General features: G+C 41.3%; 1 long non-coding RNA gene across 2 annotated transcripts; it reads left to right on the forward strand.

Annotated features, from left to right (window-relative positions):
* The first annotated feature begins 11389 nt into the window (after nt 1-11389).
* On the forward strand, nt 11390-13512 carry LOC134199455 (uncharacterized). 2 transcript variants are annotated; one of them, XR_009973946.1, is made up of 3 exons: nt 12008-12469; nt 12712-12863; nt 13235-13512. It is a non-coding gene; the product is annotated as an uncharacterized LOC134199455 (long non-coding RNA). The 2 variants fall into 2 exon arrangements; XR_009973947.1 differs by having other exon boundaries at nt 11390-12863.
* Nucleotides 13513-15277: the final 1765 nt, after the last annotated feature.

The following is a 15277-nucleotide window of genomic DNA, read 5'->3' on the forward strand; positions in this document are numbered from 1 at the left end:
AACCAATGAATAACTCAGGCGTGGCTTTTTGTTGTAAACAAGTAATGTTAAAGTTTTATAGAATTGTATTGTATTTTCATTGTAAAAGAACTTGTGTGAAAACCCTAGCTTAACGCCGACAAGTACCTACTTCAGAATGAATAAACAATAAAAGGCTTAATTGCGTTTTCTGTTATATGTATAATCAGAAAACATTATTTAAGCTCTTAATCTCTTTTAAAATATTAGTTTTTAATATTAATTAAAAATTAAACAGCAAACAGTATTAATAAAATGTATCAAAATTGAACTCTTGTTTTACTCAATGACGGACTTCACTCCATGACACTGAAGAAAAATGCTTTTTGAAGACTAAACAGATTTAAATAATAAAGGTATAAAGGTTTTTCTTTATAATATCTATACTAATATATAAATCTACAGCGGTTTTCATTCTCGCTCACGACTCGGTCGTGCGCGGACGTGCTTTCCGATCCGTGGCCCGCTTGCGAGCCGCGTCTCTGAACTCACAGTTGTGCTCGACAGTGTAGTGACCGTGAATACATCGTGCGTACAATTCGGTAGTGCGGACGTGCCGATCCGTTGGTCGCTTGCGATCTGCGTATCGAGGTCCATTTTTGTGCGCTAAAGTTTTGTAACCGCGAACCCACCCTTACCAACTGCCTTTTTCAAGGCAACCAATCGCTACGTTCAGCTTCCTGTGGCACTCACAGGCTAGCGATTTCCTAACCCTTCCCAAAAACAACAGTCTTTTTCAAGACTAGACCCCCGCTCGCGATTCTGCCTGCTGTAGCACTATACAGCCCGAGCGGGTTCCTTTCCTTTTCCCCGCCGATTGCCGTTTTCACGGCATAGGCATTCCCCCCCCCTGCTCCTTGCTGTCCTGCAGCACAGGGGGGTTACAAATCCTATCCGGGGCCTCGCCTTTCGGCGAGTTCAACAAAAGTCCCGGGGCCGCCCCCCCCGGGCAAGAAGACAGCAAGATGAGTGAAGATTGTATCAGTGAAAGTGCTAGTGACATTGTCGGGTTCCTCCGGGATAGGTACCCGTCAATTAGGGCCGAGTACTTAGCGTATAGGGCCTCCCGTGGCAATCCCTCCCCCCCCGCGTCCGTCGCCGCGTATTTCAACCGTGCCTCGGAGGCACGCCGCGCGCCCCCCGCCGCCGCGTTAAGTTCGAGCGCACGTTCCAACGATGCGACTCACGAAGCACCTAGCGCTACCCCCACCCCCGCGCCCGCGTCGGTTACGTCATCACGCGCTACGTCCGCCGCGACCTCGATCATTTCAAGTTCAGGCTCCGATACCGAATCGGAGATGGATTTCGAATCCGCGTCAAGCCCTCAGCCTGGAACTTCGGATGGGTTCCAAACCGTAACGCGCGGTAAAAAGCGTACTCGCGCCGTGGAGTCCCGGAGCTCCACGACGAAGCAGACAAAATCCGCGACCGCCTCCCGCCCGCAGGTAGTCGTGACACCGGAGTCGGACTCCGCTCGCCGCGTAACCCCGCCGCCGCGTCCCAAGCCCGCGCCCGCTCCTAAAGCAGCTGCCCCGCCCCCGCTGATTCTCCAGGAAAAAACTGCGTGGAACCGCGTTTCCCAGGCCCTTCAGGCAAATAAAATTAATTATACCCATGCGCGTAACGTCGCGCATGGGATTCAGATAAAGGTCGCAACGCCGGGCGACCATAGGGCCCTCTCAGCATACCTCCGAAAGGAGAACATAGGTTTCCACACCTATGCTCTTCAGGAGGACCGCGAGCTCCGCGTAGTGATACGCGGAGTCCCTAAAGAACTCGACATCGACTACATAAAGGAGGATCTGACCGCTCAGGCCCTCCCGATAGTTAGTGTGCACCGGATGCACAGCGGGCGGGGCAAACAGCCCTATAATATGATACTCGTGGCGTTAGAACCCACCCCGGAGGCCAAAAAGAAGATCGCATGTCTCACGACAATTTGCGGCCTATCCGGGATCTCAATCGAAGCCCCCCACAAGCGTGGCACTCCCGGGCAGTGATACAGATGTCAGCTTTACGGCCACTCGGCTCGTAATTGCCACGCGCGCCCCCGCTGCGTAAAGTGCCTCGGCGACCACGCCACACTAGATTGCTCGCGTGTTAGGGAAACCGCGACCGAACCCCCAAGCTGTGTCCTATGCCTTAAGCAAGGGCACCCCGCGAACTACCGTGGATGTCCTAGGGCTCCGCGCAAGCGTTCAACCCTCCCAGCTCCGCGAACCGTCGGCCCAAAGACTTCGGCACCCTCAGTGCCGAAACCTGCCTTCGTGCCGGCTGCAGTTCCCACGGTTTCAGCGTGGAAAAAGCCGCTGCCGTATACGAAGGCGGGAACACAAACCGCACCCCCGCCCCCGCTCGCGACACGCCCGCGCCTCAGCCCCTGCTCGCACCTCGCCCCGCGCCCGCGTTCCGTCCCCCGCAACCCTCTGCCGCCAACGACTTCGCGCTCGTGCGCGACTTCGTCACCGCGGTGAACTTCGACCGTCTGCGATCGTTCGCTGACGCTATCCGTAGGTCGACAACCCCCGAACAGCGGCTCGCGGCCGCGTTCGATCACATGGACGTTTATGAGTCCGTGTCGCGTACGTTATAAAATCTTTACCGGTAATCAATGGCGCAAAAAGGTAGAGAAAAACCGTATTCCCTTACGTTAGCATTCTACAATGCTAACGGACTCGCGCGGCAACGCGATCAAATTTTCGAATTCCTCCGCGATAATCTTGTAGATATTCTATTAGTGCAGGAAACCTGTCTGAAGCCCTCGCGTCGCGACCCGAAAGTCGCGAATTACGTCATGGTTAGGAATGACAGACTCACCGCCTCCAAAGGCGGGACTGCCATTTACTATAGGCGGGCCCTGCACGTTGTCCCTCTCGATACTCCCTCGCTCTCACATATCGAGGCGTCAGTGTGCCGTATCTCGCTGACGGGACACCAGCCGATCGTCATCGCATCCGTTTATCTCCCCCCGGACAAGCCCCTTCTGAGCAGTGACATCGAGTCACTGTTCGGCATGGGAGACTCCGTCATCCTGGCAGGCGATTTAAATTGCCACCACACTAGGTGGAACTGCCATCGTACTAACGTTAACGGTAGGCGTCTCGACGCGTTTATAGACGACCTCACCTTTGAAATAGTCGGTCCCCCAACTCCAACATGTTATCCGTATAACATCGCGCTCCGTCCGAGCACTATAGACCTGGCATTGCTTAGGAACGTAACTCTGCGCTTGCGTTCCATCGAAGCAATGTCAGAGCTCGACTCAGACCACCGACCTGTCGTTATGCAGCTCGGTCGCCCCCACAACCCAGTCACTGTTACGAGGACCATGGTGGATTGGAATAAGCTGGGCACGTGCCTAGCCGACACCGCTCCGCCAATCCTCCCTTACGGCCCGGATTCGAATCTATCCCCCGAGGACACCGTCGAATCCATAAACATCATTACCGATCACATATCTTCCGCGATCATTAGATCTTCTAAAGAAGTCGATGTGGAGGACAGCTTCCACCGCATCAGACTGTCCCCCGATCTTAGGAATCTCTTAAGAGTTAGGAACGCGGCAATCCGGGCCTACGATCGTCTTCCCACGCATTCAAACCGGATTCGGATGCGTCGTCTACAACGCGAAGTCCACTCCCGCTTAAGCGACGCGCGTAACGATAATTGGCATAGTTATTTAGAACAACTCGCGCCCTCCCACCAAGCATACTGGCGACTAGCTAGGACTCTCAAATCCGAAACTACCGCTACTATGCCTCCCCTCGTACGCCCTTCAGGCCAACCACCGGCATTCGATGACGATGACAAGGCTGAGCTGCTGGCCGATGCACTGCAAGAGCAGTGCACCACCAGCACTCAACACGCGGACCCCGAACACACCGAGTTAGTCGACAGGGAGGTCGAGCGCAGAGCTTCCCTGCCGCCCTCGGACGCGTTACCCCCCATTACCACGGACGAAGTTAGAGACGCGATCCACAACCTACAACCTAGGAAGGCACCCGGCTCCGACGGCATCCACAACCGCGCGCTTAAACTCTTGCCAGTCCAACTGATAGCAATGTTGGCTACAATTTTAAATGCCGCTATGACGCACTGCATCTTTCCCGCGGTGTGGAAAGAAGCGGACGTTATCGGTATACATAAGCCGGGCAAACCGACAAACGAAACTTCTAGTTACCGTCCGATTAGTCTCCTCTCGACGATAGGAAAAATTTACGAACGGCTCCTTAGGAAACGCCTCTGGGATTTTGTTACCGCGAACAAAATTCTCATAGACGAACAGTTCGGATTCCGCTCAAAACACTCGTGCGTACAACAAGTGCACCGCCTCACGGAGCACATTCTGATAGGACTAAATAGGCGTAAACAAATCCCGACCGGCGCCCTCTTCTTCGACATCGCGAAGGCGTTCGACAAAGTCTGGCACAACGGTTTAATTTATAAACTATACAACATGGGGGTGCCAGACAGACTCGTGCTCATCATACGAGACTTCTTGTCGAACCGTTCGTTTCGATATCGAGTAGAGGGAACTCGTTCTCGTCCCCGTCAACTGACCGCCGGAGTCCCGCAAGGCTCCGCGCTCTCCCCGTTATTATTTAGTTTGTATATCAATGATATACCCCGGTCTCCGGAGACCCATCTAGCGCTCTTCGCCGATGACACGGCTATCTACTACTCGTGTAGGAAGATGTCGCTGCTTCATCGGCGACTCCAGATCGCAGTAGCCACCCTGGGACAGTGGTTCCGGAAGTGGCGAATAGACATCAACCCCACGAAAAGCGCAGCGGTGCTCTTCAAAAGGGGTCGCCCTCCGAACATCACTTCGAGCATCCCACTCCGTAGTAGGCGCGCAAACACCTCCGCCGTTAGTCCCATCACTCTCTTTGGCCAGCCCATTCCGTGGGTCTCGAAGGTCAAATATCTAGGCGTCACCCTCGACAGAGGGATGACATTCCGTCCCCATATAAAAACGGTACGCGACCGCGCCGCGTTTATTCTAGGACGACTCTATCCAATGCTTTGTAGTCGAAGCAAACTGTCCCTCCGTAATAAGGTAACTCTCTACAAAACTTGTATACGCCCCGTCATGACGTATGCAAGCGTAGTGTTCGCTCACGCAGCCCGCACCAACTTGAAATCCCTTCAGGTTATTCAATCACGATTCTGCAGGATAGCCGTCGGAGCGCCTTGGTTCCTTAGGAATGTGGATCTCCACGACGACCTGGAGCTCGACTCTTTTAGTAAGTATCTACAGTCGGCATCGCTGCGCCATTTTGAGAAGGCGGCACGACATGAGAACCCTCTCATCGTAGCCGCTGGAAATTACATACCCGACCCAGTAGACCGAATGGTAAACCGTCGACGTCGCCCAAAGCACGTCATTACGGATCCTCCTGATCCATTAACGGTGCTTTTAGGCACCACAAGCACCGGTCACCGTCCTCGTCGAACCCGTCGCTTGCGACGAAGGGCTCGACGAGCGAACTAACCCATAGACACAGCCCACTGAGTTTCTCGCCGGATCTTCTCAGTGGGTCGCGTTTCCGATCCGGTGGTAGATTCTGCGAAGCACTGCTCTTGCTAGGGTCAGTGTCAGCAACTCTCCGGTTGAGCCCCGCGAGCTCACCTACTAACGTTAGGGTGAAGCTGAAATAGCCTCTCAAGGCTATCAGCATAGGTAGGGAAAAAAAAAAAAAAAAAAAAAAAAAAAAAAAAAAAAAAAAAAAAAAAAAAAAGTAATATTTATATGAGCGTTGGACTCCCTACACCGGTTGCGTTAATGAAGAGAATCTTTGTAGGGGTGAGAAATAATAATGTAAATTTTTAAACACTACAAGTCCGACTGGCGGGCCTTTTGTGAGTTTTTGTGAGTTCGTTGTTCCGGGCTGTTGGCGAAGATGATATAGAAATAATGTTTACGCTGATTTGGTATGAGGTTTTAATATAAAAAGCGACACAATAACTAACATAAAATACAAAATGAGTTGAGAACCGTACAGTTAAACTAAGACTCGCAATGTTTTACTGGTCGTCGTCGCGCGCGCTGAGAGCGTGTGTTTTCGCGCTCAGAGAGCTCTGTCTCAGCGGGGGGTAAGGCGGCGGCGGGGGCGGTATCACACGTTCGGAAATTTCGTTCCGTTATAAGCTAGTATTTAATACATTTAATAAATCTAAATTTTCTTTTTTACTGAATGACAGACTTCATTCCATAACACAGAAGAAAAACTCTTTTTAAAAACTACCTAATGCCGGCCACTCATTCGCAAACTTAGCGGCTGTGCAAATGGGTTCGGTACTCAATTTGCGAACCCGTTTGCGCTTCCTCCTACACTTGCTTACGAATGTCTCACGAATTTCTCTTCTTTTTTAGTTCGTCAATAGAACATTGAAGAGAAAAAGAGTTTTTAGTTCTTTCCTAGGCGTCATTAACGGCCATTCTGTTGTTATGGGATTTCTTTTGAGGGTCCCATATGGTCGATTCATTTTGCAGGAGTTCAATGAATTCCATCACCTTGGTGTTGTTCCAATCCACGATAAAGGTACGCTACACAGTAGACGTCACTTACTATGAAATTGGCGAAACGTCCGTTACCTTCGCAATCGTGGGCGCAACTGGCCGCACGAATGTGTGGGAGACTACACGAATGATCGCGGTTCGCGCGCTTTGATATCCGTTAAAAAACCGACACAGCTTGGAAAACCACGAACGCAGCGAAAACTTTGCATAATCATTTGCAAATGTCGTCCTACACTCGTGGGTTTGCGTATTCGTGCGAATGTGAGTGACCGGTATAAGACTTGTTTAAATAATGTAGGTTTTTCTTTACATGTGTACAGCGACATTGACGAATTATATATGGATATAACATCAGATTTGAAGGATATTTTGTCAAGCTTCATACAAACTACAGATACCACCACCACACAAATTACAAAACAAGATTTGAATATTAAATTACCCCGCATACAATTACCCACATTTACTGGACATTACGATGATTGGCCAACCTACGACATATTTACTTCACTCGTTCGTCACAATGGTTCATTAACTAAAATTCAAAATTTACACTAATTATAGTCAAGTGTTGCTGATGAAGCGACTGCCCTACTCAAGCAAATATCTGTGACTGAAACCAATTATGATACCTAACCAAAAATAAGCACACCTAATGCCATTCAACTAAAAATATTATTAGATACTACAACTGAATGCCTGAGCAGTCTAGAAAACCTTAAGTTACCTGTTGAGTCATGGGATTTAATTGTCATCTACATCATTGTGTAACGACTGGATCCTGAAACAAATCAAGCGTGGGAAGAGTATAGTTCTCATAGAAATAGTGAAGACCTACCTACTTGGCAACAGATAAAAAACTTTGTAGATTGTAAACTTAGAACAATGGAATTAGTAACATGCACACCTCAAACAAAATAATTGAAATCTGTTAAACAAAAAACATTCCAAATTTTTAAACACCCAAAAAAACTACATATTTTAATGTAAAGAAAATTATACCCTTTGTCATTGTGAAGTATTTATTAAACTATTACCAGACGAACGAATTGGTTTTGTGAACAACAAGGATTTATACTATAATTGCTGACTATCAGTGTTTAAATGTTGATTCGATGTCATATAGTTACGAATGTAGCTCAACGTAGAAGCATATTTGATGCCTTTATGTTTAATAACATACATGCCATCCACAACTCTTACTGCCTCCACACTCACCTGGTCATATCTGAAAGGTCTCAAGCTGGCAGGTTCCTTCCTTCAATTAACCAGGGCGAGTTGATATGCTACTAGGTGTAGAAGTGACATGACCACGACCCTCAGTAATGAGGAAACCGACGCAAGGAGGAGGAGGTGTAGAAGTATATGCAGTCATTCTAAAAAATAAAATTATTCGAGGTCCTCCTGACTCCCCATGCGCACCACATCCAAGTTTGTGGTGGATTCATTTTGAAATTATACACAATGAAATTGAAGAAAAAAAGATGACTGTTATGTACCACCATATAGATTTTGATGAAATGTTACACAACTTATAGGCAACTGATAGGCAGCGGCTTGGCTCTGGCCCTGGCATTGCTGAAGTCCATGGGTGACGGTAACCACTCACCATCAGGTGGGCCGTGTGCTCGTCTGCCTACATGGGCAGTAAAAAAAATAAACTTATGGGAGTGATAATCAAAGAAAATTATACAAGAAGAGGAACTCTCTGAGAACACTGTATTCTCAAAATGTTAGGAGAGTCAATGAGAGAAATTACCTTTTAAATCAGATATTATACCAAGTACAGAAGATAATATCAGGAATATAGCAATGAAAAGATTAACAACACAACTAGAGAGAAGATTACAGAGAGACATTAAGTTAAAGACAGAATACAATAGTGATGCAAGAATATACTGAATTGAATCATATGGAAGAAGTACCTAAGAAGAATTAGGGGAAACCCTCTGTCATGACATCAACTCATGGGAGTCTTGCCTGCAGCACGAGTGACACCTACACGTCCATTCTTGCAATCAGGAGTAGATTCGCAGGCCCACTACAGGTTTCCAGAGGAAGAGGCATGAAATGAACTAAGGGATACAATATAGGTACATATGCATGTCAACTAAAACAATTCACTTAGAGCTGGTTGGGTATTTAAACACCGAGTCATTCTAAGGACTTTTTAGAAGATTTATTGCCAGATGCTTCCACCTTTGGAGGGATTAAGGTACAAACTTTGTAGGAGTCAGATAAGAGTTAGCTAAAATGTAGCAAGAATCAAAATTAGGAGTACCTGAAGATTTCAACATTTCAGCTGAAGATGGAACCCATAGGCACTTTATCGGGCGTGCGGCTTTACCTTATAGCCCAAATTTTGGAGGTTTATGTGAAGCTGGGGTGAAATCCATAAAATACCACTTGATAGAACACTTACCTTTGAAGAAATGTTAATTACGCTGTGCCAGATTGAAGCCTGCTTAAAATCACGGCTACTATGTTCAATAGATCACAATGATATTGACAATTTAGATGTACTTACTCATGGCCATTTCCTCATTGGAGAAGCTTCAATCAATCTACCAGATCTTAGCAGGTGAATGTAAACAGACTGCTCAGATGGCAACATACTCAGAGGATACTTCAAAACTTTTGGCATAAATGGAAGGCGGAGTATCTAGCACGTTTACAAAGACCTAAATGGTTAACTTTAAAGGATGAGTTTAAAATTGGAGAAGTCCTGATAAAGGAAGATCACCTTCCTCCGGGTAATTGGGCTTTAGGTCGCACAGTTGAAAAATATCCTGGCCCTGAAAACATTTCTGGAGTTTACAGCTTATTGTGGTAAATTGATTAATATATTTATTAGTAGACTGTAAATTGCCAGCTAATGAATAACTTTTACTTTCATTAACTTAAAATTTGGTTAATTTATAAAATTTATTAATTTTTTTTAACTTAATTAAACTCAAATCTATAAATCTATTTACTTAATTCAAATTACAAATAGGTATAAATAGTTAACATTTAATTGGCAATAATAATGGATTGGTAAAAGAAGTTGTTTTTTAAGAAATAATATTTATTCATGTAAAAGTTTAATGATACATAGAATGACCTAATGTTCATAAAATTCACCTACATATTTTTTATTGCTAATTATTATTGGTTGATTTGTCCTTTCTGATTTGTTTTTTAGAATGTGAGTTACGTTTGATATTGTAAGTTCTAGTAATTTGTTTGGTTAAGTTCTTGGGGTTTATCAGAATGAAAACTTACAATTTGCTATTATTTTTCTGTATGTTTATCAAAAACTTCGTTTTAGGACTTTTTGGCGGGAACGCGAGGAGTGAGGTTGTGTGATTTGTTTTATTTTGTCTATTTAGTGTTCCTTCAGGTTTAAATGTGTAATAACGGTGGTTTATGAACTGTTTAATATCTGTGAAAATGCAAAAATGTGGGAAAATGAAACAAGTCGCTGAACGTAGCTTCTCGGGATCCTCCAAAAAGTCTACTGAAAAAGTCTCAGTAAATGACCACCATTTTACTGGGATTATATGTCATCCCATATCATCTCATTTCACCCCAGTTGATTAATGTCTCAAATTAACCATCCTCATTTCATTTCACTTCATATTATTTTTCGTAAAAATAAGAATACAAATTAAAATAAGACATGACTTAAAGGCCTTAGTTACCAGGTCATAACATCCCTTAAAAAAAACTTCGTTTTTGGGGGTGTGGTATGTTGAGTTTGTATAATCTATCTTGTCAGTATAATCTGTGTCATTGCATTTTCCCCACTGAAGTAGGAAACCTATGGAAATGAAATGTCAACAAAAAATTCGTGCCACTGTGACGTCATCTGGCCACAAAACATGGCGGTTTTAGTGCTGCCCAGAAGATTTTAATGTTAGAAAGGTTTTATCGATAAACGTTCTTGGCTCATTTTATTTTAAATATTGTTGAGTGAATGTATTTGTAGAATTTATACTTTAATAGGAAGTAAGTATATTGTTATGTGCAAAGATGATGTGATTTAGATATTATGTGAAATCTAAGACGAGAACTTATCAAGGGACCGCTTGATAAATAAAAACACCTACAGAACATTTATTCGTTAATAAAATTACAAACGTCATTCCTTGTGACTTCCTCTCTAAAATCACTTAATTATTAAATATTTAACGAGTTGACAATAGTGTTTTACTCACTGCGGAATAAAACTATTTTATTTAAATAGTTCCGAAGAGATTTTGTCGGTAGCCTTTTTCCTGAAATATCTAAACAGAATGTCTAAATATGTTTTGATGACATATTTTAAAGAGGTATTTATGATTAGTGTCATGATCAATAGATTCCGACCGAAAAATGGTGTCCGATTTTTCGGATGAGGGCTCCATAATGAATTTAAATATATATAGATAATAGTTTTGGGGCATCGACTTTCTTGAGATCCTATAAAATATGTTTTAATTATTATTTTTGTATGTTTTAAGCATGATAAAATAAGAAATTTTATATAAGCAATCATATTAAATCGATATCAAAGTCAATAAATAATGTACAACCCAAAACAGACGGCCGAACTGACGTGACAATGACATTTGGCGCGCTAAACATGGCGGATTTTCGGCCTCATTAGACGGAGACGGAGACATTTACGTATATTCATGTTTCATTTTATGTACGCACTGAAATACTGTTATATTGTTTTCCTGCGAGTTAAAGTGCTGAGTAAGAACGAGATAGATATATGTTTATGTATGTGCCTTCAAAATGGGTGCTATTTATATAAGCAATTGTACGTATAGAACAATATGTCGTGTCCCTACTATATAGGTCTATGATTTTCCCTCCATTACTGCTGTAAAACTTCTCAATCAATTGTTTGCGTCTAATACGCAGTATTGTTAAATAAATTTTAGAAAATTATCCAAGTTATTATTGAAACACGACAAAGTGGGTGAACAAAGAAATTCCATATTTGATAAAAATATAACAAAAAAATATATTTAACACTACAAGTCCGACTGGCGGGGCTTTTGTGAGTTCGTTGTTCCGGGCTGTTGGCGAAGATGATATAGAAATAATGTTTACACTGATTTGGTATGAGGTTTTAATATAAAAAGCGACACAATAACTAACATAAAATACAAAATGAGTTGAGAATCGTACAGTTAATCTAAGACTCGCAATATTTTACTGGTCGTCGTCGCGCGCGCTGAGGGCGTGTTTTCGCGCTCAGAGAGCTCTGTCTCAGCGGGGGCGGTATCGCACGTTCGGAAATTTCGTTCCGTTATAGATATTATTTTTCTTTTGTTTTTTAATATTATGGGAGTTTTCTAAATGAAATAAGTGAGAATTTGTGGGTTACTAACGGCCGTTTTCAATAACCTATCTATCCCTAGTTTCGGTTACTAAAGATAGACAAATCTATATTTTTGTCCTTACTTACGTTCCAATAACCTATCGACGGGCAGCAGTTCCTATCGGATTTATCAATCCATCGTCGGGAGGACGGATAGCCTGCTAAAGATAGAACGCTCATACAAATCGTGCTTACTTCCGTTTCAATATGAGTTTTAAGTAACTCTCCGGTAGGCGGCGCTATCTCTAGTATGGGCATTCGCTTATCTGTCAAAATCGGCCGGTTACATGTTTATCTTTCGAAAGTAAATCGCTATAATTTAATAAATGTTTCTCTTTATAATGGCATATTGTAGCAGTGATGATAGTGATATGGAATTATTTCAAATGATAATGGATTGTGATGCAGATAGTGATAGTGAGGCCGATATCATATGGTTAGGAAAATAAAGATCGTCTGAATTACATGGCGAAGATCAATAATTACGAATTTGACTATAGATTTCTGAGCAAAGGTGTTGTGAATGAATTGATTAATTTAATGAGACCATATTTGAGTGTAACGTCAAAAAGGTAAGATAAATTTTAACCATAAAAGTACTCGTTATTACAACTTATATTTGTTTATAGCAATAGCAAAATTATACCTAATTTTTGTTGTGTTACAAAATCACACTCAACAGGAATTCTATAATACTGCTGGATTCCCATGGTGCCCTAAATGACATTCATATACTAATACAATAACCTGGTAGGCTATTTACCTTCATTCTTATTACACACTGATACCTCTACATTTTATATTTGTGTTACAGATTCAAATATAGGAGAGGAATTTAGAAATAGAAAAAGAGTATTTTGAATGTGTAATTTGTGTGCAATGCATCATTGATGTTTCAAAATGTTGTTGCTTGATGGCCTGGGTCTACTCATGATACAACTATAATTAACCATTCCGATTGAAAAGGTATTTCTTATTTATATTACCTTATTTATATTATTATTATTATATATTATTATTATATTTTTATTTATTTATATTATATATTTAGGTGTTTATATGAATTTAATATGACACTATTATAATAAATTATCTACATATCAAGAGAACATTGATAACAAGGTGGACTTGGAAATTGCTATTTGCTTGCCGATAGAGGCTATCCCCACAACCCTATCTTTTAACATGATTAATTAACCCACATACTCAATCGGAACGATTTAAAATGAATCACATATTAAAACAAGAGATACTATAGAGAGGTAATCTTTTTTTAAGTTGCGAGTTTGTTATTCTGTATTGTAAAATAAAGTAAGCGAATAATGTATATTTTTCAGATGCATTGGTGTTTGTAAAAGAAGACTCCCTGTATTATCATTGAAAAGTAGATTAAAACTAGAAAATATGCAAGCTGTTATTATAGCTGCCATGCTGCATAATATCGACAGGAGTATGAATTTAGAAGAATTAGAATCAGAAATTTCAGTCGCAGATACATTACAGGAAAATAATATAATTGTTCGTAACAATTTTCCAGAACGTACATCTGAAATACAACTACTTATAAATAATTGCTTCCAAAGATAATTTATAAAATAAACTCCAATGATAATTTGACTATTTTTTATTTTCCAAAATGATAATTACATACTGGTTAGTACATGCAAGATATTTAATTTAGAATTTGTACATATACTTAAAAAACTATCTAATATAAAATTATTATTGCCTACTTAATTTATGAAATCCTTTTAAGTAATTTTTAATTTTTTAATCTAGCATTATCTAAATCTAACTTAAGTTTTGCTACAACAATCTCCTTTTCTTCATTTTCCAAATCAAGCCTCTTTTTTGCTATTAGATATTCTGCTAATACATTGCATTTCTTTTCTTCCATCTTGTTTCCGCTTGGCTGTAAAAGTGTTAAAAATATATGTGACCTACAACAATGTGCATGCTATATCCAAAATTTCATCTGCAATCCTTACCACCTCCAGCCTGTAACAAAGAGCATCATTATTTCAAATACTATGTACGGCAACCTAAAGAAAAAATCATGTTTGTCAATGTGATATTAGAGACAAACTATCAAATAATTATTCTAACCTTACTAAGGTTGTTTCTTATGTTGCCGTAGCGTTTTTTAAGTTTTCCCATTTTAGTCGAAGCTGCGATGGAGTTCATGGGAAATGACGAATCGACGAATTAAAATCATTTACAAGGGTTGGCCAAGCCTGCTGCTTCAATTTATTGTTTGTGGCACTTGTTGCCTTATTATTGATGTGTTTTTTCACCGCCACAAGTTCTGCTAGAATCATCGTCTCATCTTTTGTCATGGGTGCTGCCTTTCTTGACTGAAAAAGATATATTTTCTAAACTTGAACTCAAAGTTTTCAAAGTAAAATTATTATTATCAATGTAGTTCATAGATACTTACAGAATTCATTTTATTTCACTGTAGCTTTTTAATTATAAACACACTTAGAATTATAAACGAAAGTTTTAAAGCGTTTTGGAGGTAAGTCATAATCTAATATAGTAGGTAAACAATAGAAAAACAAACAAAAGAAACTGATCACTGCTTATTGGCAAACGGACTGTCAAAACGTTTCGTTTCATAATTTCGACTAGGATAAAAATAGCAATACGTCCAATTTAAAAAAATCTACATATGTTTTTATTACTTTTTGTTATAAACAAATGTGTTTATGATAGTCTACAATATGCTGGTTAAATTATAGTTATAATTTAGAATAAAATAAAATAAGTCTTGATCCTGATGTTGTTTCGTATTTGTAGTAGAACGAAACGTATCAAGAGGCTCGGATAAATCGGAGGGAAGAAGCTATCTACTGTTGGATAAAGAGAGATAGCACTTATCCGTGATTGTGAAACGCAAACTAAGGATAGATACGCTCTTGCTGATATTCGGAGATAGCTATCTATCCGAAAACTCAGATACGTTATTGAAAACGGCCGTAAGACTTGTGCCGTGGGCTTGTTTTCATTTTTTGTCTGCTTGACTATGCTGTTATCCACTTACAGCATGATCAATAATTATTAAACAAATAAATTCGCAGATTTTCTTAGGTAGTGCATCTAAGTATGAAAATTCTCCATCAAAATCTTCACATTTTTAGTCGAATTTTAGGAATATGGTAGAAATGTAGCTGCAGGGGTCCACCGGAACTACCTAAGTTTTGAAAGTGATCTATGAGAAAAGTCTGTGAACCTCTAGTTTATAATTGATGTGTTTAATTTAAAGCAGGATACAGTTTCTTTTTACATTACTTATATCACTTCATTTCATTCAATATTATCAGGAAAGCGTTTAATGACTTTCGCTATGAACAATAAAGAATGATGTCTGGCAGGAACTG

Source organism: Bombyx mori, chromosome 10 (genome assembly GCF_030269925.1).
Source record: "Bombyx mori chromosome 10, ASM3026992v2".
Classification (NCBI taxonomy): Eukaryota; Metazoa; Arthropoda; class Insecta; order Lepidoptera; family Bombycidae; genus Bombyx; species Bombyx mori.